This window comes from Scatophagus argus, chromosome 12 (assembly GCF_020382885.2).
Source record: "Scatophagus argus isolate fScaArg1 chromosome 12, fScaArg1.pri, whole genome shotgun sequence".
Classification (NCBI taxonomy): domain Eukaryota; kingdom Metazoa; phylum Chordata; class Actinopteri; family Scatophagidae; genus Scatophagus; species Scatophagus argus.
This window is the reverse complement of record NC_058504.1, coordinates 10,826,766-10,853,163: the sequence shown is the minus strand read 5'-3', so window position 1 is coordinate 10,853,163 and position 26,398 is coordinate 10,826,766. Positions and strand designations below refer to the sequence as shown.

General features: G+C 40.7%; 1 protein-coding gene across 3 annotated transcripts in view; it reads left to right on the top strand.

Annotated features, from left to right (window-relative positions):
* The window catches only part of mid2 (midline 2), a 131,245-nt gene that overhangs the window by 17,632 nt on the left and 87,215 nt on the right, over positions 1–26,398 (top strand). Inside the window, exon 1 of one of the 3 annotated variants that reach the window (XM_046405337.1) lies at positions 24,678–25,438. The exons of 1 other annotated variant lie outside the window; for it this stretch is intronic. The gene's annotated coding sequence lies outside the window, so the exon portion shown is untranslated. Of the gene's footprint in view, positions 1–24,677; positions 25,439–26,398 lie in introns of those variants that run through there. One more of the 3 variants, XM_046405339.1, reaches the window with a different exon arrangement.

Here is a 26,398-nt window from a genome sequence, read left to right as displayed (position 1 = left end):
TCTCCTTTTTTCAAATTTAATTTTACTGCACTCTTTTTCTATGTGGCACTTCTTCTTCATCTGTGTCAGAGCAGAAATGAAATTTAAGCTTGATCTGAATCTATATAATAAATCCTAAAACTATAACTCATTACAGCTAATTTAAAATTCCAAAAAATCTAGTGGAGAAGTCAAGGTTGCATTCCCAGTTTAGATCTAATTATCCAAAGCAGTGTGATGTTCAGCACTGTTTGTGCATGCGTGCCTGCTCCAGCAAACATGTTCTGCCTCTCTCTCTTTGTGGTAGGTTATCAGTAGCCTTTCCAGAACCCATCACATGTTCTTTCTACAAACATGTCCACACTGGACTACTGGATGATGATCAATACAGTATCTATCTATCTATCTACACCGCTTGGCCTTCCGTTTTCCATCCACCACAAGACTCTTTGCTTTGTTCTGACCTTTCACAGGTTCCGTGGCTGTGGATAAAGGGAAAAAGTCACACTGAAAACATGCACCCCTTGACAAAGACAGCATCTATAATCCTCTACTTGGCATTGTTGAGCACAGGAGTGCCCTCTTTTCTTCATCTCTTTTTTTTGTGTCTATCTTTTGCTTTTTTTTTTGGTGCTGTTTTTGCAACACCATACTGAGGAAATTTAAATGTGTGCCACTCGTGGCTCTGTTCCACACTACTCGTTCTTGCTGGAGGTTGGAGTAAGTCGTTTGAATAGCTGTCATGTTCCAGAAGAAGTGCAGAAAATGTTCACACCGGTCCCTCTACCCCTGCAAGTCACTGTAAATTGGAGGATTTTTCAAGGACATGGAGAACAGAATTCGTATTCATGCATGGTGATCAAATGTAAACGATTACCCACAGGATTATGGCGGCAGCAACATTTCCTCTCACTCCCAGATTTTAGACCCCGTTTTTAGAAAACTTTTTTCCTGGCTGTGCAGGACTGCAGTTTCAACATCAAAGCGACAGTAGTTTTTGGCTCGGTAATGCAACGAGAGCTGATATGATTTTGTAGCATACAGCTCATCTTTCCTGACTCAGAAAACTGTCCTTCTATAATTACTGCTACATTTGCTATTTAATTTTTAGCAGTTCCAAAGAGAACTTTCAAGATGCACAAATTAGGATGTCAAATTTCACTGGAAAAAGCAAAATATATTTCCATATTCAGTATACACACACACACACACAAGAAGTCGTTTACAATTAGCAACATGGCTTTCAATTTGGTTTGAGACTAGAAAACCAATTACAGTTGCATGTACACACAAATTGGAGCAACATTCGTTTTACTTTAGGCAACTGTATGTAATGGTAGAACAGCATTGTTTTGGGGCCTTTAATGACTGATAAAACAGCTGAAGACAAGCTGATGATGCATTATTTATTGATTTGTCTTTGTTTTTCCGTGAGCCTGTCTTCTTGCCCCCTCCTCCGTGATGAAACAGCCAATGCCTTACTCTGCTCCAGCAACAAATCAATGACAGTCAGTCTGATCAAAGAGTGGAACTCAACCCTAACACAACATCAGGCTACATATAAAATATTTAGATGGCGCAGAGGAAGACAGTAGAGCGAGAACAGTGCAAAACGGCAGCCGCAGGAAGAACTGCAAAAGGAGTGAAACGAGATGACTCCCACTCAGCAACCTTCCCCTCCTGGTGGTGTATTTGATGTGGGCTCGTGTATGCTGTTTAAATGGGTTTCTTATACTGTCTGTTACATTCCATTCTCCTCTTTTCCTTTTGAGCATATTTCCATCATCTTAGACTAACCCTTCATCTCTCTCAGTGATGTTAGACATCTGTCCATCCCCTAAGTCATGTTGGCCCAAATATGACTCACGCTCAACGTGATGGCTCACAGATCCATGTGTTTTCTCTCGTCTTTCATTTTTTTTAGGTCTCGTCCTGTGCTATTTTTTAAACAGCACAGTCACATTGGAGTTTCTCAGAATATGAGAAACTACTGATTTATTTTGCTGCACAAAATCTGGTTTGCACATCAAAAAGGAGGGCCATTAGATATTTTTTTACAAATAAGACGCTTATTAATTATGTAGCAGAACTGAGCCAATGTTAGCATGTTGCATTCAGGCTATGCTTTCATCTGTGATGAGATACTGTTCTCTAGTTTGCATCCATACTGAGGACCATTAATTTATCTCACACTCATGTCAAATTTACATGAAATTAACATTACAATGTAAAAATGTAAATCCTGAATCTGTTATCTGTTATGTTCAGTATGTTGACATGTGGTCACTAGAGTTCTGTGAAACATGATTATGTGAGGTGAGAAAACTATTTTTGTAGCGTCTTGTAACATTTTGGGTCCTCTAAGGCAGCAGGATATAATCATGAAATGGAGTACGCTGAGATCATACCTTCAATTTGGAAGATAATCCAGCAGTTGAATATGAGCCGGCGGCTTTTCATTTGAGAAAGATTTTTGAAAGATGTAGCAGTCTAGTTCCGCAGCCCAGCAGCTAACAAGGCTCAGTTTTGAGCAGCACCTGACTGGCTGAGCGTAGATATAATAATTGTCTGACACAGCAATAAAGGGAGGAACACCCATGGCTCAAAGATGCCGATCCAGCTGGGTTACTTGCTAAATGAAACACTGACTGACCCAGAGGGATTGTCTACCAATCAATTGTTGTGCCGCCAGTTTAACCATCCTTGTTCACTGTCTCACTTTTTTTTGTTTAATGGAGATGAATTTTTTAAGGTTTGTTTTTCCAGGATGGAAAAATGGAGACATAAAATGTTATCTCTGAGGAAAAAACAGGCTCTCCACAACCTCCAAATTGTGGGGCTTGAAGCTGTGAGTGTGAGTATAGAGGTTACTGTGAGAGGTTACTGTTGTAAGACTAATTGATAGAAAGTAACTTAGCTACCAGATTGTCGCAAGAATGGATATACTTCTCATGCCATTTAAAGTTTACATCCTTTTAATAATGGAACAGCCGAGGTGAGATGCTGTTGCTATTTGAACTCACATTGTTTCATTATATGCAGTTTTTGCATTTCTGTTTCAGCTTAAATTTTGCACAGGATTGATGCAACCCAGCTCAGACAATGTAAAATAACATGTCCAGTAGCATGTGCAGAACATATGAACAGTTATTGTTAGAAAAGTAGTATAAATTAATATTTTTATGATAGTTTAATAATTAACAATGTGAATTTATAATTGTTCATATTGTTTGTAATATATTTATTTAAAAAGGATGTTTTTCTGCATTAAGTAAGAAGTATGACAGTTAAAATTAGGCTCCTGTGTTTCTATAAAATGATGCTTCATTCAAAAGCTGAAGAAAGAAACTGTGCTCTACAATAATGATGTCCCACGGAGAGTTTCAGCGTAGAAAGGAGAGCAGCTGCCTGGTAGAAAGCTATTGTTGCTGTTCGTTTGGGTGAACCACAGAAATAGGAAAAATATGCACAAGCCGCAGCAGGGTAACTTTAGGCAGCCTGATTAGGCTTATGTATGTCTCAAGGAAGTCATCTGCGCATGACTAACGCATCAGATTCTGATAAGATCTGTCACATGTATTGTTATCTCATTGCTGACTGGAGTATAGTAACGATGTGTGCCCGTGCAGCAAGTTTCCAAAATCCAAAAGGAGCTGTGATGAAGGTACAGTGTGTTTTGAGAGACAGACGCTAGTATGATTTATGGTTTAAAGGCGAGTTAGCATCAAAGCTGCTCTCTCAAATGACCCCTCACAGCATCATGACCATGGGAGACCTCATGGTCATGATGCTGTGAGACAGAATAACAAATATGGCAGAGGATTTTCTCATCAAACCTAAACTCAGGAATATTTCTCCACATATTCAGATCAAGGTCATTATGACTTGCCATACAGTATGTCATAAAATACAAAGCAGCTTAGCAACTATGCAGGTTATTAGTTTAACAGCCAGAATAAATACGAGACTACCATAAAAGGGTTACTGCAGTTCTGCTGCTGTGCGGCTGAGTTCAGCAATGCTAACAGATTTTGAGCATGACTTTGAGCCAGCCCTGTAAAGTTGGAGGTTCTTAGTTAAAAGGCAAGCTCTGTCCTCTGAGTACAGATGTTACAGAGAGCCTTGGAGCTGATAATTAAAAGTGCATCCGACTGAGGAATAAAGTCGACAGTCATTAAGGTGAGAGGTTCAGCTTTATTGAACAGTCTACACAAGGACTGAGACCTGGCTGTAGCTGGCGCCCCATTACAGAGTTGGTTGGTTGGTTTGGAGCCATGGGTGGACACCTCAGTCCAAGATGCTTAAATCACTGAGTCCCTCTCATTAAATTCACAATGCTAAACTTGTGATGCAATTTAGTGAAAATGTCAAAATGAATTGCCGTGTGTGGCTGAAGCTCACGTACATTCTCAAAAATGAACACGATGAGATGATCGTCAACTTTGTGCCTTACATTTACTGCTCTCAGACAGCTCTTTTTTCATGCGTGCTGACACTTATGAATAAGTCCCTCATAAACCTCTGCTCACTTCCAAGTAATATATGTCTCTGTAGCTTTGTAACTCAGTATGTGAAGGTGTTTCATCAATGTGAACGAGTACCCAATAGTCTGATTTCACCACATTGCATCATGTCAGTATAGATAAATTCTGTCACCATTGCTCATTTTAACACTGTTTTCAAGAGCACTGTTAGTGTTTAGGCTAGACAATACAGTTCGACTTGCATTTAAGCACTTTCGAGGAACCTACTACAATTCCACCTGCTATTTGTAGATATAATATTCTACTGACATAATCTGTAATTTCAGAGTGTGTAGTGAAACACAGCGAATGCAGTAAATTAGCAAAATGAATGAATGCAAACATAGTAGTTCATAATATTGCCGGTCATTTCAGCTTAGTGAGGTTTTAAAAAAGACCTGTTGACTGCTTTCCTCGTGCTGGGAAAAAAAAACAAAATTCTGATGGTTGACGCACAATGTTTATATTCTGTTACGAGTGAGGTCATACCAGGAAACGCCGCGAGGATGTGTGAGTTTCCCTGCCACTACAAAGTGGCTCCTGTGTAACGTGGTGTAGCTGATAATGACCATGGTGTGTGCTGAGCTAATTCTGGAACAGGCAACCAACGCCCTTTCACATAAAAGGGTCGCCCCGAAGACTTTAAAAGTTTTGTTTTTCCCGAAAAGTTCCCACCAGTACTATTTCTATCCATGCTCCTTTGACAACATGTCACCCGGAACAAAGATGCAGCACATTAGTTTCTCCTGATTTTTTTTTTTTTTTGTAACACTCACATTATTATCCAAGATCAGCAATGGAATGTAAGAGGAATTTTGAGGTACTTGAACATTACTTCAGTATTTTCATTTACTGCTACTTTATACTGCCACTCACTATATTTTGGAGGCCAACATTGTACTTTTTACTCTACTGCATATGTTTGATGACTTCTACACAGTATATACATACATGTACATATACTGCATAAATAGTTTACTTTTGATATTCAAGTACATTTAATATCAGATACTTTAAGACTTCCTCATGGGTCACTTTTATCTTTAATTTTACTCAAGTATGACTTTACTGTTTACAACACTGTCTGATATCAGATTTAGGTTAAGGTGGTCAGGGAAAATAACTCACATTAGTGCTCTTATCTTAAGGAATATTGATAAAGTTTGTAGTTTTTTCTCTGTTCTGCGTTCCATCACAGCATTGACAGTTAATTTACTCTCGTTATTCGAAAATGAATGAGTTGACTGGGCACGGCCTCTTTCCAGGCAGGATAATTGAATATAGTGAACCAGTCATCACTCTTGTCTTTTGTGTTTTATTTGAGCCAAACTGTGTCAGAGGTGTTCAAAACTCATTAGCCTGTGTACATTGCACCACTGACATTTATCTCCTTGTGATACTCCCTTTTGGCATATTAATAGTTGATTTGTGATGGCTGAGAGAAGAGAGTCATTTTAATTAGATCAAGATGGATAGGGTGTTGGTAGAAAATGTAATGGTATTTGTCAGGTTTTAAGTGGGTGTGTAACCACAAAGTGGTCACCTTCAGCCCAGACCAGCTCGAAGAACGTGGGCATGAAAGGAGAATGACTACTAATGTCAGTGTGTGTTTGTGAAATAAATTTGTGTTGCTACTGAGGATCTAGCAGAAGAGGACTGTGGTTGTACTGGGCGGATCCAAGTGGTCACCAGCAGGAAACTGTGGTTGTGAGTACTGGAAAAGAACAAGAGGGTTCAGATGAGTTTTCTTAAATGAGTCAAATAAGAATAATGATTATACATCACACAGCTAGGACTACTGGGTAGGCATGGTGAAGCGATAGGTCTTTCTGCGTTTTGTCCTTAAAGACATACTTGCACAGTATCAGGGTCAGAGAGATAATTCAAGCACACTCTTGAAATTTTTTAACGTCTTATCTGCCAAGCCAGTTTGTGGTCATGAAAGGCCTTTTATCCACATCAAAGGCTTGTTTCTGCTCAGCACATGTTGCTCACACAAGGTTAGCTTTATTTTCTCACAGTAATCACCAGCTAATACGAGAAAACTAAAATTTTCTGACACCAGTTTAGGGTTTTCCTTTTGAAGCAGTGCCTCTGCCAGACAGCCAAGTGAAGCTGGAGAATTTGTGGACAAATTAGAGAAAACATAAAAGATGAAAGCTGAAATGCATTGCGGACCATTCGGATTACATCTGAGCTTTTAACCACCTGAATTCCATCACTTTTTTATGTCAAACTATGCTCCCAATTATACCAATCACTCTCTTTGGTCTGCCACTTTTATCAGCAGGGACAGTGACAAAAGCACATACAGCATATCAACATGTCAAAATGTCAAATCACATGTTGGATAATTTTATCTGGATGTCCTCCTGATTATCATCATTATCATTTTCTGACTACCACAGGAAGGGAATGGCTGAATGATGCCACAACTTCTATAGCAGCTTAAAAATAAAGTGAAAGAGGAAGAGAATAGTTAACAAAAGGGAAAGGTTAGCAAGTGAGGATGCTGTGTTGTTATTTTGTTCAGAGGTTGGTGACAAACCTGTTTCGTAGTTACAGGCAGTGTTTGCCTGTTAAGCGAGAGGGACCACTTTGACATTATCAGCAGGTTTTCACTGCCACACCCATTTCTATTCAGAGGATCCAGATGTTCCACTCAGAGTAAATTGTTCCCTTTTCTAAAAACATTGAGAAGATTAAAGGATACATGAACTTTTTACACCGTTAGTTAGCAGTGGCACTGCCAAGAGGTGGCCGGGAGGGCTAATCAATCACTGGAACCCCCTCATGAACTGCATATGTGTATGCTTCAGAGTATACATAATGTACTTCTGTCTGATATTTTACATTAAGTATTCATTTAGGTCAGTAATGTAATGTATGTATTTTAATAACTGTGAAAGAAAACCATCCATCACTGTGTCACACTCCACTGCCGGATAATCCTAACCCAGTGTTGGCTTGTGGCTTTGGTGCGCCACCCCAAGATGTTCAGTGGTCTCTTCTGGCCACCCATGTGAAAAATTTCTGTGGGCGCCACTGTTAGATGTCACTAATCCTACATGTGATTTCTGACTTTGGAGAACACATATGACCATGTCCTTTCTGTGGGAGCAAGAGACTCTCGGGCATTCCTACAAGCCTTACATAATTGGAATGAGAACTGTTTCTGTATTGTTGGAGTTGGGGACTTCAGAATCACTTCTCTGTTCTTTGTAGATGAGATGGTTGGTTGGAGATGTGTTCCTTATGGCTTTAACAGACTGTGACTTCCAGCATGTGCTTAGCCAGTTTGCAACCAAGTGTGAAGCTGCTGGGATGAGAGTCAGGATCTGTGAGTCTGTGGCTATGTTTTTTTTTTTTTTTTTTTGCAAAGCAGTGTATTTCCCCCTTCAGGTTGGGAGTGAGCCGCTGCCCCAAGTGAAGCAGTTCAAGTATCTTGGGTCCTTGTTCATGGGTGAGGGTAAGTAATGTGGGTGTTTTGTCCATAGCTTTGGGTAAAGACTGAAAGGAAAAGAAGATGCAGAAATAAGCAGCCACCCTCCCAAACATGGGGTAAGTTCAGACATCCAGAGGGAGCTCAGAATAAAGCTGCTGCTCCTTTGCATCATAAGGAACCAGCTGAGGTGGTTTGGGCTTCTGATAAGGATGCCTCCTGGCTGGCCTTTAGAGGTTTTCCTGGCACATCCAACTGAAAGAGGACCCTGGGGTAGACCCAGAACACTATAGAGGAATTATATATCTTGTCTGGCTTGGGAAACCCTCAGGAGGAGCGGGAAGATATTGCTGTGGACTGTTGAAAATGGCGAGATGAACAGAGGTCATCAATTACACTATAATGAAAGAATATATATATATATATATATATATATATATATATATATATATATATATATATATATATATATATAGTATAGTAGAGGGTTTCTCATAATTTTTACCCTTTCACGGAAAAAAACCCATTCAGCTTAAGTCCAGCTCTGACATAGTTGTGACACCAATCTTTGATAAAACTGATGTGTGATGTATAAACATAATCCAGCATCCCCTAAAAAGCCTTTCTAGCTCTCTCATTTGGTGTGTTGAGGGACTTGATGATAGGATTTCTTCACATCAGCATAGGTGCAAATTGTGTATTCTGCAAAGGCCCTTAAGCCTTAGTTTTAATTGAAAAACATTCCAGTATCTTAATACTTGAACTCTAATTGTTACTTGACCTCGTTCATCATCAGACCATTTTATGTGCGTCTTAGCACAGATTAAAAGCAGAAGTAAAATTTGTAATTGCGACATTAAAAAAGTACATCTCTCCTTCTTCTCAAAGGCAAAACTACAACTGTATTACATGCTGTCACCAAGTACAGTATACTCAAAGTTTTTGCAGGGTAGAAAAAACATGTTGTGTTATTTTAATCCATGTCATCAGTGCAAAGCTGTAAGATTTATTGCTCATTACTGGTTAATTATATTCTCTTTTTATAATTGCTAATTGAGATTACAGCTCAAGTTCACTCATTTTCAGTTTTCATTATTTTGCAGTAGGAGATACTTTATGTTGTTATAGATACTAATCCCACATTTACTTTTGTATGTTATCTTATATAACCTTAACTGACACATCCACAATGAGTGATGGAAAAATCCATTTACTGAGTATACTTTGAATATCGTTTAAAAAAAAAAAGGCAACATTTAACAATTGAAATTCAGAATTTAAAAAAAATGGATTTGTCAGGGGTTTGAGTGTTTTTCATTTTGACAGTATTGAAATTAGCTGATTGATATAACATTAAGTATATCTCTGCACATGGTTAAGTAAACTGAAAATGCTTAAAATGCATTTGACTTTAAAGGGTTTTGTCTCTTTTCTTATTTCTCTGCTATGAGGTAATTGCTTACTTACTAGGAATTGAGAGGGAATGAAAACTTGTTGCACCACTTAGTCATCCACTGACAGACCTGTCCTCTTATTTGCTCTTATTAGGTGATCATTATGGTGAATTGTTTTGTGGCACACAGATGTGCTTCAGTGAGTAAGAGACAGTGATGGTGGACGACTGAAGGACGAGCGATTGGCAGCCACTTTGTCCATAATTAACGATGGTTTTGTTAGCACACCTCATCTGAATTAGTTAAAATGCTAAATAAATGAGCTGTATTGAAAATTAATGAATGCTTTTAGAGTGATTTATAACCAAAATTCATTACTCGCTGTGCAGCAAATAAACCTAATTGAAACACATGAATTGAGTGCTCACATGAATGTATCCTGCTCATTGTTTGAATGGCTTGTAACTCTGATTCTCATTATTTTAGTGCCAGGGACCATGAAATCAATTCAAAACTCAACATAAAATTCATACACTGGTGAGTGATTAAACAAAAAAAATAGTAAATAAAATATTTTATCAAAGAGAAATATTTTCATATACCAGATAAGGCACTGAGATTATTTTGAGAACAACTAGATCACATCAACAAGTGATGTCGAAATAATGTTTTAGTGAATACTACAAAATCCCCAGTATCTCAGTATTAAGCTTCAGAATGTGGAGGTATTTTCAATACAGCTGCTCAGCACAGTCTCTCTTGCCAAGTCTTCCTCTCTGACGGTCGTGGGTGACTCACTGAAATCCCTCCTGAACCAGATAGGAACAATAGCTTATTATGAACCAAATGATGAGCTGTGTGCTCTTTTATCTTTGATTATTTAACACTGACATAAAAGTAGAACTGCACCTGGCTGGCCCTCAATTAAACAATGCACTGATTGTCCCCGGGGTGACGGTCCTTCTGTTGTCTGCCTCCCGTTGCTTCTGTTTGGCTTCCTTAACTTTAACCCATCTGAGGCCATTCCTAATATGAAATCATTCCATGTATGATTATCATTTATTTTCTTATTTTTATTTGTTTACATTTTTTTCTTAGTGCTGTTGTCACTCTTTGGGTGCAAAATGTGCTTTGTATGTGAAGCAGCTGGGTCATTTGTTTAGATGAACAGTTGATTTCTTTCTTTCTTTAGCCCCAAGTTGTCACTCGTGTTGAGTCCAGAAGTGCTAACTCCAGTTACCTTGTCTAAAGATGCATATTCTTCTGAGTTTGTGTAGTCAGGGCCTTGATTAACAGTGAGGTGAACATAAAAAGCCTCAGTAAAGATATCTTAATACTAAGTGATTGACTGTGAGAGTGCATTTTTCATCTTTTAAATAAAATTACAGCCATGACTTATGAATGACTAGCTCTCAGAGAGAAGCACCACATGGCAATAATATGTCATCTTATATTGCTGTGTTGTGTCTATATAAGTGTGGCTGTTGGAAAGATTGTTTCTGCAATCCAAACCTCTAGCACCTCCAATATAACTCCCAGTTTGTGTGTGTGTGTGTGTGTGTGTGTATTTATGTAACATTTGTATGATCAGCATGTGGATGTGTCACAGACTATTGCTAGTCATTGTTGTCATCTGCAGCCTGCTGTGAAATTATTGTCTGTTTTTGACTAAAACATGGGGTTTCATGGTCATCTGACTTGATTTCTCATTATCCCCCTCAACCCACCCCCTTCTCTCTCTTTCAGCTCATTATATATCGTCTGGTTGGTTTTCGCCTCACTTCAGCCTCATCTTTCTCTCTCATTTGTCTCCATCCTTCTCCCCCTCTCTCTCTCTGTCTCCCTCTCCAGTCCGTTGTGGTCCACAGTGGTGCTGCTCATTACTAACTATAGGCTGCCTCCAAGCCCACAGGTACTTCCCCTTCACCACTCCATCCCCCTGCCCCCCTCCCTACACACACACACACACACACACACACACACACACTTCAGGCTCTATTTTTAACTCCCCTCTGCAGGATTCTTCCCCATGATTCTCTGTCCAGCCCCAACTCACATCCCCTCAGCACCTCAGCCATGGAGACTGTTGACCGATACCTCGTTATTAATTTATGCCCATGCTTGCTTTTATTTTTATTTATTTTTAATATACTTTATTTTTCTCTCCTTTTGGAGAAGGAGCAGAAGAAGCTCTACCTCAACATTTTCACTATCAGTGAGAAGTGAGTGGCACAGCACATTCATTTTTAAATAGCAACATTAGATGCTTTTTTCCCATATCCTTCATATTATAGGTATCAACTAAGCACATTAGATATGCTTATTAGATAGCAAGCATGAGCTAAAATGAGGATGTGACCAAAGGTCCTAATTAGGACTCAAACACACGATGTCAAAAGTTTACGTATTTTATGAAAACCTGCTGAGAACCACAGTGACTTAAATTACTGGCTCTGTTATCAGTGAGTATGTTCACTCGTGTCTCAAAAGGTTTGCTTTGTTAAGCTGCCGCCTTGTGCGAGTGTGCGAGTGAGTTTGGCAGCCATTTCAGCCCCCCCACTGAGGAAACATAATGCGCTTGTTGGACTGTATAGCTGAAGTCCAGGGCCTTGTGAACCTCTTGTGTTTTTAAGGTAGTTTGACTGGTTTTTCCATGTGCATATCCTCCTGACAAGAGCTTACAGCGCATAACCTCCTTCAGCAGATGTCTGCCACGCTCTCAAAGCCTTCTGCGTTTGTGTGGGAAAAAAGCATGTGGATTTTATTATATACAGGATGAGTGGGTGTTCTTTCATATAAACTAATGTTGTTACTTATGCCCTTGTGATGGTAAAGAGAAGAGCTATAGCATAGCCCTGGAAGCTACACTTTTTTAGAGACATTTATTGTCATATTGCAGAGACTTTTGTACATAGTTAACTTTAACAAAATAATAAATAAACAAACAAAAAACTTTTTTTGCAAAAGTGGTACAAAAATCTTTTTTTTCTAGAGAAAAGCTAAATGTCTCATCAGGACAGTGATATACTTTCTGTTTAGCGGTTGCCACCCTTAGGCTTGTAAGGCCCAGTTCCCATGGTTACACTGTTTGTCTTCAAGTATTTACATCTAATATGAACTTGATCAAGGCTGTTTTTGATACAAAAGGGAAGAGGGACAACGAGCGAAAAAAAAGCATAAAAAGGATAGATTGACTCATTTAAAAGTCATTGAAGCCAAGCTTTTTCCTGTTGGCAAGCATTGTTTGGTTTTAACGTTGGCCTCAGGAACAGATTGCACTCCAAAATACCTGCTGACTTAAATGATGAATTTCCTTTTTTTGTTGTTGTTTGATACAGACAGCTGAGAGAGCTGGCCATGACTGTGATGAACAACATTTTGTCAGCCTTAACTGCACGGTCTGACTCGGTAATGATCCTCGTCTATGTTCTGACACATGTCATTTAGGACTAAGGACAGACCTGCCTTGCAGCATTCCTCCCTGATTTTCCCATGCAGAACCTACACAGGTTGGCTATGAGAGAATCCATTTGTCAAACTCACAGTCCTTCACGGCTATAGACAACCACTGTCAATGAGAGGCTTTTGACTTATTATGTGCCTTACCAAGAGAAGCATGCGGCCTGTTTTTAGAGCAAGGCTTCACAGAGATTTTGCACACACACACACACACATTAACTTCCCTCTTTTCTCGCCTGCCTCCTGTCGAGGCACATCACACACTCTCAAAATACTCTGTCTTTGCTTGTAAAGGACTCACTCTGCAGCAGATGCAACAGGCCAAGCAGTAGCACGTTGAGATAATGTACACAGTAATGCTGCCAAAGTTGTGATGTTACATGCAGCAGTGAGTCTTGCCTTTGCATAACTAGCAGCCATGTCTGTGCACTCCCGTGTTTTGGTTTACAGCACTTTCAGAATTTAAAAAATGGAGCACATCACATAAACATGTCTTTTACTAATCCAGGATAGGATGTTTGTAGCATGTAAACCATGATTTCCCTGTTTTCCTTTGCTGACACTTAATAATAAATGCAGCAGAAATGCACTTTTTAACTGATTTTGTCTTGGACTTATTTTAGGTGAAAGCGTGAGACCCAAGTGGCTGCATTATCAGGAGCTTTGTAAATTGGCACTCCTCCGTGAGCCACAAGGGTTTCTCTGTCTCTCATCTTTCTGCTCCACTTCTGCTTCCCCCTTCTCTGCACTCCATCGTTTCCCTCTGATGTCTGTTTCTCACTCATCTTCATTTACACCCTCTTTTTTAGCGTCTGGCAAAAGCATAAATAGATTATTAATACTAGAGAGGAAAGTTTTTTTGGTCCTTTTCTCTTTCCCGCTCATTGCATTTCATTTCCCTTCTCTCATCCCTCCTCCCTCCTCTGGTGTATATGCCTTCTGACAGCTTAGCTACCCTACAGTCTGCCTTGGCCAGGTATAGCACTAGATGAAAGGTTTGCAGTCAGAGCTGTCTTTCAAAGATGCCTTCTGCTGCATCCATGCTCTCCATGGGCACTTGGTTGTCCCTGCCAGGCAAATGGAGAGAAACGGGGCAAGGAAAGGAGACTAAGGAGGAAAGAAAAGGGGACAAGAGTGAGGGAGAGATTACTAAAGACAAACAGCAACAGAAAATAGAGAAAGAGACAGTGAGATCTTGAGGCATGTCTTACTCCAGATCCGGAAGTTACACCTGGCCTCTGTAGATGATCAAAGAAGCTCAGCATCCAGGTGAGAACAGTTAGGGGAAGTGCTGCACCCTTTACTTTGCTTCCAGTTTGACGCTGCTCTTGTATATCCTTACTCAGTCTGAAGCCCGCCATCGGGACATGAGAGCGTTTTTGAAGGTGTTCCTGGCATATTTTCACCATCCGACGTCTTGAAGTCACTGAGGTGTGGGTTCAGTTGAAGAAGTTGCATGTCATGTTCTTCAACAAAATCCACTCAACTTTATCACCTCAAGATGACATTTAAATGGCTTGATCAGCCTCAGTGATCATTCAAGTTGGGACTGACGTCCTCACATATTTAGTGTAGAGTTTGTTTTATCAGTTTGCTACAATGTAACCAAACTGCTTTCCCCCACAGTCACACATGTGCATCGAAGTTGCAACATTTAATCTTGAGAAAAACTTCCTCCAATTCTCAAGTCTCTTTTCAAACTAATCAATAGGAAATGAGGACTCCCCAGTTAAACTTATATTGGCTTGCCACACGGGAAATATGTCATGCCAGTAGTCCACTATGTGGCAGACCTTTAGAGTTGCCATTTCATTCTCCTGACAATAGTCTGCCGCCTCAGCTCCCAGACTGTTTTATAAGCCGTTACCAGACCAAATCAAAACACAGCATTGTGTTTACAAGTCCAAACAGACATTTATTAGCTTCTGTCAGAAAAGTCATTGCATGGGAATAATTGAAAACTTAAAGTGTAAAAGAGATATTGTATTTGCTGTCAGAATGCATGAACGATATTTTTCTCTAAAACAACCAACCTTGATAGCGTTTACCTCTGTGATTGGAGGGCAGGCAGGCAGCCTCTATAGTATTACTACATAAATCCTATCTGAAGACAAGTTAGATAATGCACTGTAGGTCTGAGCAGAGAGATTTAGCTTCTATAGTGACAGGAGATACTGAGGGGAGGCAGTGCGGGCAGTAAAACAACTGACAGTTGGTCATTACAAAAGACGCAGGTGGGCAAAAAAATCAATCACGCCGAGACTGGCCTGGACTCTGACAGATGCCTGACGTCTGCTTGATGAAGAGCACTGCTGTTCTTCTGAGTGATGAGGAAGAAGGGGAGTGGGGAAAGAAAGAAGAAGGGGGGAGGAATTAGGATGAGTTGGACGATAAGAGGCATAGAGGTAAAGCCGCAGAGGAGGAGGTGTGCAGACAGCAATGAACCACTGAATCAGAGGATCAGCAGGAAAGAACTGAAAGGGCTGTGGTGTCGTATATGTTAATGAATGAATACGGCTGAAAAAGCTGAGGAAACAGGAGGAGGTCAGCATTTCATAGGGTAGAAGGAGAAAGGCACTCGAGACAAAGGCAGAAGAAATTATAAGGAAGGGGAACAAGGCACGAGTCATTTTTGCCAAAACATGATGTCAAGCTGGTTTGGTTTGTCTAGAGCTACCATAAAAGCACGGTAACAACACTGCATGCAGGTTGGGTCGCTGTTTTGACACGGCTTTAAAGGCTATTTCATGGTGTCTGCTCAAACTGTATGAGAAAATATCTCAGGTGTGAAATGTCACTGTATTATTGACCTACACTCAATAAGCGGGAGCACTTGATTTAATTTTTTTGGTCAATTTTCAACTCATTTAGAAAATGTATATATCAAGGGGAATTTTCCACTTCGGGATTACATCCGTGTTGTAAATGTAGTCTTAAAGGTCGGCCAAAGTCGAGAATGAGATTCATTTCTAACAAGCTCTGCTATCGCACCATGGCTATTTTATGGCTTTGTGTGAAATAAAGGGGTGGTGGTAGTGTACACCTGTTTTTCCAGTCTTTAACCACCATATCTTGGAGTCAAGATAGTGCTGTACAACTGCTCATGTTCATTGCACTACGGTCATTTTGCACTACCCTGTCAGCCATTTTGCACTACTGTTTATACTGTTTACACTGGTGTTTATATCATCTACTGTGTTCACTTATATTACACTGTTTTTATACTATATAGCATTGTTTATATTTATATTTATTTTGTTAAGAAACTGGGCTGATACTGGGACCGGGGAAACTAATTTCGTTCCACTCATGTTTTACGTGTGTGAAATGACAATAAAGCTCCTTGAATCCTTGAATCCTTGAATCCTACAAAACACATCCTTGCTGATGGTAATATCTTGTGTTGCGATCTGTCCCAGCAGACTGAGAATCTTTATCATATAGAGAATGGAGTGTCAAGCTCATATCTGTGCACAGCCCTCTTCCTTTTCTGTGGCACAGTGAAATGGAACTACAGGAAATGGAGGCAAATGAAGCAGCAATCCTTTTGCATGTTTACAGAGCATTAAGACTACTTATCCATTTCATCACTGTCAGTCTAAGGATTTCACAGCAAGGCCAGCAGACAACATATGAGCAAACAACAAGTTTCAGATTAGTGTTTGGGCTGTCAGGGTAGAACAGAAAAGGACTTATTTAAGCCTTGCTACTTCTGCTCAGTCACGGTGCTGCTGCCGTGAAACATCCTCCTACCAAACATACCGCAGAGTTGGCTCCATGCATTGAGCCAGGAGCTTTGAAAAGCAATACTGATTCTGACAGTCTTTGTTCACGCCCTCCTTTCAAAGCTCCTTCAAACCACCAGGTATGACCACATACCTGATGGGTACTCTGGATAGCAACAAAGGAAAATATTCCGAACAAGGAAAATTGTTATTGGCTTCTCACACACCACACCCGAACACATCACACGTACAGTATGACGTGCATGTCGAAAGCAAAGCCTTAAAACCCAGAGTTGCCTGACGTCTCTTTAAAAAGTCATGAGGTCATTTGCTGCTGAACCAAGAGTTATGCAATTTAAAGAAAGTGAGTAGGACATGCAATCGGTGCTGGATATGAATAATAGATTGAAGGAAAGATTGTGGGGATTTTCAGCTGCTTTCCCTGCATAAATTACACTTTTACTACAACCACTGTACTTTACAGTTCATAATTTATTCTCAGTTGAAAGAAGGACAGGAAAGACAAGAATGTGAGGGCATGGGCACAATGCAGGTTCCACTCGATGTGGATATAACCATCGTATTGCTGGCACATATCGGTTGCAAATGAGAGACTCTTCCAGTTATAGTTAGTTACAGTTTGCTCAAGTTGATTTCCACCAGATGTTGTCATTACGCATTCACGGTGTCTTACAGAAATCATTTCTTAACGAGGAAATTATGATTTCATACGCATAATTAATGCTCACATTCACATACATGGCCCAGCTACTTTCATTGGGCTCACATATGAACATGTAATTCAGGTCAGCTGTTATTCTTATATGCTATGCAATTTGTCTTAAGCTCTTTATTTGTTCTAATGTGTTGCAGACACTTTTTCATTTTGCCATCCCTCTGTGCCAGTTGATGGGGCTGCTGATACAATACGCTGTGCAGAGTCTCCACCGCACATGTTGCCTGCACCGTACTGTCTCTCTATCTCTGTGTGTTTCTTCTCTATCGGACACTCGATCCATCTTTTGAGGCGTCCTGTAGCTCATACGCCTCCTGCCTCCATCTCCGTCCTCTCTTTTCTTTTATCTCCTGCTTTAATCAAGCATCCGATCACAGGCCCAGGCAGGCGAAGGATAATTAGATTAGGCCTGTTCATGTTTACACATTCTGATTTACACTGAGCTTTCCCTGTCTTTCTCTGTCTGACCCACATTTCCTTTCTATGCCTCCTCCGTGTTTTTGCTTTTTATGTCTTCCTCTCAGGCTCTCTCGAGCTTTCCCACTTGTGTCGCCTGTTTTATTGGAGCAGCGAGTAGTGTGGATACACACGCTCTGGCCACCATCAACCAGTAATGTCATCCTCTCTACACCAGTGAGGTTTTCATTCCAACGCTGCAGGGTCAGATCTAATTATTTCAGTTCGGCTGATGGTCGCATGCATAATCTGTTGTTCTCACTGCTTTGCTTGTTTAGCAGGAGATTGCAGTTGTGTTGTGGGTTATGTAATAAACATTTTTTTTAGGGGAGACCCAAAGTCATTAGAGTCACATCATCAACATGATGACCAGTCACTACATACTGAGCACTCCTCCTCTAGTTATCTGACATTAAAACTGTCCTCAGTGCAGCCTCCCTTTACGCCACCCGATAGTCTGAGAATCGGATTTTTACACAGTAGGGGCTATTCAAACATGGAAAAAATGTTATTGAGACTGCAACTAATGCAACTTGCAGAATCCCAGGTTTTAGCAGCCAACCCTTGAGAGGAAGCATAAGGTCTTTGCAATACGGGAAATGAAATTATAAGTGCTTAGCAGGAGGGCCTTATTGATCCAGTGCGACAGAGATAAGGCGAGTGAGCCAATTCCAGATGTCTGTAATCCTAAGCGACTTCTGTGGTACCCCAGGGATATGAGATACGCATTTCACATAACTGACCATATCTACATAATTGACCAATACTACGCAGCGCTCTAATTTGGAGTCCCTTTTGCAGGCTTGAGCCGTAATCCTAAGGTAATGAAAAAAGAAGTGCCAAGGACACCCATCAAATCTCTCAAACCTGCTATTTTTCTCAAATTGATTGTTTAATCCAAACTTTTACCACGAGACTTTTAGAATAAACTGGCCTTGCACAAGTTTGCTCATATCAGTAATACTTGTAAACACAAAAGTAAAGATAATTTCCCTCCAGGGATTAATAAAGGAATTCTGATTCTGATTCTGATTCTGATAAAATAGTGATCAAAAAATTTCCATCTTCGTAAAGCTCAAACTCTAAATATATTATATGTATATATATGTGTGTGTGTGTGCGTGTGATTTGGATAATATAGTTGTGCCTATAATTACTGGTTCTGACAGTAGTAGTTTAATTGAGCGTGAGATTTATTTATAGATAATGTGCTTGTTCACCAAATCAGTCTCTGGTTTGAATTTTAGAAAAAGAAGAATGAATGAATGCAAGTAATAGTGCTGTACTAGTGAATGCCCACATTGTGCCCTCTCCCTTAGCTGTGAAGTGTGGTTGAGAAACACATATGGGTTGCTTTCTGTGCGTCTTACTTCACACAAGACATTGATTTATAACAGTTAGTGGGTGCCACACTACTGTTTGAGTGAGCCATTTTAATTCTGCCTTTTCAAGTCATTATTAAGTAGCAATACATTCCTGACTTTGTGACAGATACCAGCAGTAGGGTGTAGGACCCGCTAACTTGTAGGAATAAATGTCTATGCGTCCCAGTCGGCCTGTATTTGAAACTAACTCCAACGCACATCGTCTTCTGACCAATGGACCATTGTGGCTGTCATTCATTCATTCTGGTTCCACCAGGCCATCACTGTTACAGTAAACCAAAACTCAACTTGTTGCATCATTATAGGTAAGAAAAAAAAAAAGCAGCTGCTGTGATCTTACAGATCCTGGCAGTTGACAGCAAACTGCATGTTCCCAAGCCAGGCAGCTACTCAAGCAGAAAACACGAATGTGACATTATGGAAACAAGCTGTATTTGACTCCAGATTCCTTTAAAAGGTTTCAGACGACCATGTTAATGTGGAAGCCTATCAGATGAACTTACATAAGTATTACAGTGTGGTCATGAAACATTGATTTGGCTTAGAAACAGAGTGCTTGGTGTTGGATGTTATATTTTGGATTTATGCTTGATTCTTTTTACCAATAAGATTGTGTCCATCAGTTTTTTTTTCCATTTTAATTCTTTGACTTCTCCTTTATTGCTTTGTTGACCTTTTTTTTTCTTTTTATGCCCAGTAATTAGTGTTAGGTGTGTATTAGGTTGTATCAATGACACATTATAGCATATTTTAAGATTTACCAAAGTAATACATTTGCTCCCTGTATGTACAGATTGAATTTATGTTTCAAATTTTGGTCTCCATCAGACATCCAACTATTTTTGAGAAACTTTTCATTGGTTTTCGTCTACTAATCCTAATGAGTTCCCCCAAAGCCCCCAAAATTGCATCTGAGTTCTATAATGTCCCAATGTTATCTTATATGAATTATGGTGTGTCACTGTAACCACTGTAATTACAACAACTAGTGTCAAGAGGCTATAAAATGAAATCACCCATGTTAACTTCTGTGATGATGAGTATAATGTTCCAGTTTATCAGACTGTTGTGTATGGGAAAAGTTTGTTTGTTAAGGACTACGACTTAACAGTGTGAGTCAAGCAAAGGGGCTGCATTCTCTGCTTGTGTCTGTGTTTTTCTTGCGGTTGGTTTGGAAAACAAACATCCTGTAGTGGTGCTGATACAGCATACTGTGAGCTGTTCTTTTTATGGATAAACACACCTCTTTGGCTGTCACAGCTGTGTCTCTGCAATAGGCAGTAGTGGACAGGATGGGTGTCCACACTCACCAAATTTGGAAAAAGGTTAGAAACAACCAGGTCTAAGGACAGACCGCCCTGCAGACACCCAGCCTGTCCAATTTGCTTGGTCCTGACTGAGAGACTCTGCAGAAAAAAGGAGGCTCGGGAGAACGAATGACTCAGGGAATAGCAGCAGCAGGCCAGGCAAGAGGCAATGCACGGGCTGAAGCAGTCTGTGTGTTTACCAAGGGCTGGTGTTTCAGCACTGCCGCTGGTTGTCTGCAGTCCTGCTAGGCACAACCAGCTCTACACTTAACACAGCCTCTATATTTGACTCAGACTGTTAACCTCACAGTCCCCTTCGAACCAATGCAGCCAACAAAGGCTCTGCAGTGCACTGCTGTCACTCATGACATTTCGCCTCTTTTTTAAAAAGCAACAAACCAAACTTGTTAGGAAAATGAACATACAACAGCATGATAAGACTAAAACTAAAATGACAGAAACCTTTTGGGATAAATTCCTTTGATGTGTGAGTTTTCAGCCCATGGAGCGGGAGGGGTTTGTAACCTGTACTGCAGTCAGCCACCAGGGGGTGACTGAGATGTTTTGGCTTCACCTTTGGGGAGTTGACATGTCATCCATCTCTATATACACTCAGTTGTCCAAAATTGAGTGTAAAATTGTCCAAAAAGACCAGATAAGGTAGGTGTGAAAGTGCCTGATGTGTACTATAAGTCTCAGGCTCACAGCTCAGCTGCAAAGGTCATGTGCATTTAGAAAGATAACTTTGTCTAAATGTATTTTAGTCTTTTTAATTGAAATACTTTATGAAAAGTACTGACTCTCTTATTTCACAAAGGCGTTTCAAGCTATGGATGACAAACACCCACGTGGACCCCTGCCATATCCGTTCAAATGACCATGTAAAGAGTGTGTGAGAGTGTGTGGAAAGTGGATATTTTTATTTTCACCTTTTTTTTCAGTTTGTTTTTTTCTCACTCTCACTGATGGTACAAACAAATGCAATGGTAGCCACTCCTTAGATTTGGCTCTGTGTCTATGGACAGCCTGTGTTCGGCTCCAGTCTGTCTTGCTGTGGAGCCAGAGGGTGAAGAAGGCAATGTGACTATGATAAGAAAGTCTGGGCATTCCCTTTACAGAGCACACACACACACACACACACACACTGCCGTGCCATTCAAAGGACACAGCATTATTTCATCAGACAGGGGTCACCGTGTCTTCCGTTTGGTTTACACTGCCAGCTCCAATCTAGTTTTCTCATACCAGCTATGCATTTGATCCTGTCACCAACATGATGCCGATCTGCCCTGTTCACCGTCTAAATATATGCACTACTACTTGAACATCTACGTCAAACTCCTGTAGGAAGAAGAACTACATGATTTCAGCCATTCTACTTAAAGCAATACAGTAACTGGGAAATTTGGGAAGTTTTGGGAAGTTACATCCAAGTAAGTGGCCAGTTAGATTTGTAATGTTTTGTCACTTTAAGGACATCAGAGGGTAAAGTACACCCCCCTTAGTTATATAAAAGTGAACAAGCCAATATCAGAATTCTCCACTTGAAGAGGTTTTGAAGATCTGAACCATTTATTAAGTGAAAAACAAACAGAAGTCTTGTTTAACTCTACTGGCAAAAAAAAAATATATCAGCTATGAGGTTTCAAGACTAATGAAAAGCTGATGGAGCGGTGCCATACCCAGCAACTTTATACCGTCTGAGTGTTTTATTGATCATTTTATGAGGGAATCAATTTAAGTATGGAGAAAAGGGTGGCCCAGAAGATGTCACATTTAACTACATTAAAAATGTTTATTACTACCAACCTGTGGCATTTTATCATTCTAAAATAATAGAAAAATATACATACGTTATTTTAGTTACACAGCTGTCACTGCTACGTTCTGCAAAGCACTGTTAGAGTACTGGACCATTTGTTGCCAAATGAAAGTGTATGAAAATGTGCACAGTAGCATATCACATTTCCCAGCTATCTTGCAAAATGAACAATGGGTGCTTGTAATCAAAGAAATGATGATTACAATTCCGTGAAATGCAAGTGAAATAAGATGATCGCTACGGCTACTGAGCAGTGTATGTGTTAGTGGACAATAGTAGGAAACGCATGCAGACGCAGAATATTAACAACCACAGATCATTCTCTTGAGCCTTCTGCGACTTGGCCATAAATTCTTATGTTCTGAAGGGAACAAAGGGTTTCTTTATGTCTCGGCAAACAGTGGTTTTCCCAATCGCTTCATGTTGCTGCAGTACACAGACAGACTGCTGCTGTACAATAAGTCCCAGATGAGCTGTGGGCTGAGAGGAAAGAGGAAGAGAGGAGCTGATGTGTTTCCTCTGGATACACGCTGCTCGGTGGTGGTGAACTGTCATGTAAGTGTGTGCGTTTCTAAGGGCATGCACACACACGTTTGTTAAGTTCTCTGCTGACTGTAATTTAATATGTAATATGCCCCATGGTAACACAATGGTGAGGCCAAGTCTCCGGTGGGCACTGTGTTTACTGTCCACAGCGGCCCGAGTCTTCCAGCCTGTCCTCATTCTGTCACAGGCCCTTTGTCGTTCACATGTATTCATCACACTTCTCATCATGTCTTCTGTTTTCAGAGGCAACACTTTAAAAAAAAAAAAAAAATACAGACAAACAAATACAGCGGCATCAGTTGCATCAGGTGATTGTACACTAGGCTGACATAAAATTAGTATATATTAGCCCTTCTGTTTACCACAAGTGTTCAGCACTCATTCAAACAGTCAGATAATGGGTATTTATATATGTAATCACAAAGCAGTTAGTCAGTTTGTAAAGAAATGATTATGATGTAAACATGGACTATAACACTGATATTTTGGCTTACAGGCTCTGACGTCACCACTCCTACTAAAGAAGCACCAAAACTGGCATAGCTTAGCTTAGCTTAGCTTTCAGGTAACCAGTTTTTATCAAAACAAGCAGGGAAGATAGACAGATAGGCTGCACCAGAACCATTTACACTCTGGGAGGCCAACATTGATGCAGACAGGAAAACAGGGTTTGGCAAAGAGGAGGGAGCCCAAACAGTTACCAAGACAAGAAAGGGCATGACTGCTGTTGTACATGTATTCAATATAGACATACTAAGACAGTAAATATAGTAAACAGTGAGCCAAATGAAACAGACAGGCTCTCTGACAATTTGTGGTCACTCTTGTTGAGTACACCTGCTTGTCAGGCCGCACCTTGTCTGGCTGTGTTTACCCACAAGCAGCCTACCTACTGTGTTACGCCCTAATGCCACTGATTCTTCCTGCACTGTAGGTGTAGAGAGTATCAGTTTGATATTTATCAGTGTGTGTGTGTGTGTGAGACCAACTGTTAGATACATATTTTTCATATTTCATATTTAGCTCAGGGTCAGTCGTGATCCTGCCTACTTTTGATCTCTTAAATTTATCAGTGACGCCTCAAAAGTAACTTCAATAAAAGGTGGCTGCCTTTGATAGCAGAGGGAAATATTTGTTATGACTAGTGATTTTTGATGGCTGCAGTCAGAAATAAAGCTTCAAAGCATCCTTTAAGATTTCCTTTTAAACACTGTTTCCAGAAAGGCCAGTTTGTCAAAATGTCAGATAATCTTAAAGTCTGTAGGAGTTTCAAGCAGCACATGATCAGTTCTGAGTAACACTTACATCAGTACTACATTATTCTGACCATTTCTTTACATCTGCATGTTACTGTGTGGCTCAAATGCAGACAGCGATACATGGAAAGACAGTATTACAAGCAGTGTTTGGTCAGACAGGTGCAAAACCCTGCAAAACCCCTTAACCTCTGCTGTTTGCAAGCACACATCAAAGCAGCCGAACACACACACAGGCAGACACAGGCAGCACCAGGACCCCCTCTCAGAACAAAGTTACAGTGATTCCTCCGACATATTTCTGGAATATATTCCTCTGGTACGCGTGACACCCTGTAGAAATATGATGGGGCCCATATAAACCACAATTAAGTACCAAACTAACCGTGTCTACACCCAGTAATTCACACAGGCCTTGCTCTGCTCAGAAACACGCAGAATCGAGTAATTAATCCAGGAAATTAAAGTACGATAGCGCCATTAATACAAACCACTTTTGCCCAAGTTTAAATCTATGAATATTCTAATTGCCGCCTTTGGGCCATTTTTTTTGCAATTGAACATGGTATTACCTCCCTGTTTTACTTATTGATACTAACGAACAACGCAGGACTTTTAATATCTGAAGCCTGCTTTATTATTACTCAGTGTTGCATCATTTTTCCAGGATAAGGAAATGAAGAGCGATTGTGGCCATTAATTCATTCGTCATCCAGGCTGGAAAACTGCTATCACCTACTCTTAACTGCCCCGCGTTAAGGGGAATTAAACCGTGTGTGACCTCTTTGCCTGACCCTCGGCGGGCGGCAGCGCCGGCTCAAAGCCTGGGACATGGAGATGGTGATTTATTTAGGTCGTAAGCCACTTGTAGGTCGATTTGTGTTCATATTTTAATGGGATCATCCGAATAAAGTCACTATGAATCAGGGCGTACGTCACGTGGGGCCTGCTGCTAACGCGCACAGTTTCTGTAACAGTGCGTTACAGTTTGGAGTAACGTGCCCGGCTCTGCTCAGCCAAACGCAGTGAAGCCCCTCTGTCCGCTGGCTGTTACTTTTTGTATTGTGTGGGTAGGAGGAGCCGCTTTCCTGTGATTGTCTGGCTGCTCTCTCTCTCTCTCCCTCCCTCTCTCTCTCGGCGTGTCTCTTTCCCTCTCTCGTTTTCCCAAAGTTGAATATTCCGCTTGCCTGGGAGCTGTCGCCAGCGGAGCGGAGGCACCGGACTGGTATTTTGCGTTGCGCCGCACTGCTGCGCCCTCTGAAGCAGATTTGGGGAGAAGGAAGTCGTCAGCAATATCCCGACTTGGTTCATCTGCCCGTTCAGTCTTCCGGCTCCTGTGTTTCTTCCAACTTCATTTCGGGCTACTTTCAAAATGACAGAAGAAAAGAGTATTCGGCATGTAAAGCTGGTAGGTGTCTGAAACCCCTCCCTCCGCGCAGAGAGGTGTCTGTCTCGGTCTGGCTGCTGTGTGGGGTTCAGGTTTGTGGCATCGCACAGACGCGCCGGGGTGAGACAGGCGCCCGGGAATAGAAACGGGAACCGGCGGTTATTTTTTTTCCATCCATGGGGGATTTTCTCATGTTCTATCCGCCAGCTTTCTCTTTAAGTACGCTGCTGCTTTAATGCTCCAACTTCGACACTTGGTGATTTATGGAAAGGGTTTTCTCCTGTGTTGTCATGTCTGGAGACACGCGGAGCCAAGCTGATGTTATGCCATGTTGTGTCGTTGGTTTAGTAGGCTCCCAAAATGGACTAAAGCGTTCTGTGTAGATACTTTAGGAGCATAAAGCATAAGAATAAGACGGTGACAACACTAATTCCAGCGCTTTGAAGACCCCTGCAGCTCCCATAAAACCGTAAAGGCTCTGCACTCTACTTTGGGCAACCCTGCTGCGCAGAAGATTGCAGACTCTTGTTATTTGAATGAATCAGCAGAGAGATTCATGTGTTGCTGTCATGCAAGGCATGTGGAACAGTTTAAACAAGCACGTGTCTCCCTCAGCTTATTTCAGGGTATTTACAGACCCATTTAGGGAGCTGTAGGCTTTCTGTGCCATGAAACACAAACGCTTTGCTTAGGTTTTATCTCATTCTTGTCAGGGGTGATGTGTATACAAGCGTCCTCATGGCTTCCTCGTGCTGTCCAGCTTGTTCTGCATTCCTCCAACAGAAAATCACTAACCCGAAATATTCTTGTAACATTCATGTAGGATTTGAGGCTGTGAGTTTGTGATTTTTCTTTCTAATGTATCACTGTAATATTGCGGCAATAGTCAATACTCAGGAGTTCTGATGTGATTGTTGTGCAGTAACCACAATTAAATGTTAAGCCAGGTTTCATTTTAGGACTCCTAAAGGACTCCCATTT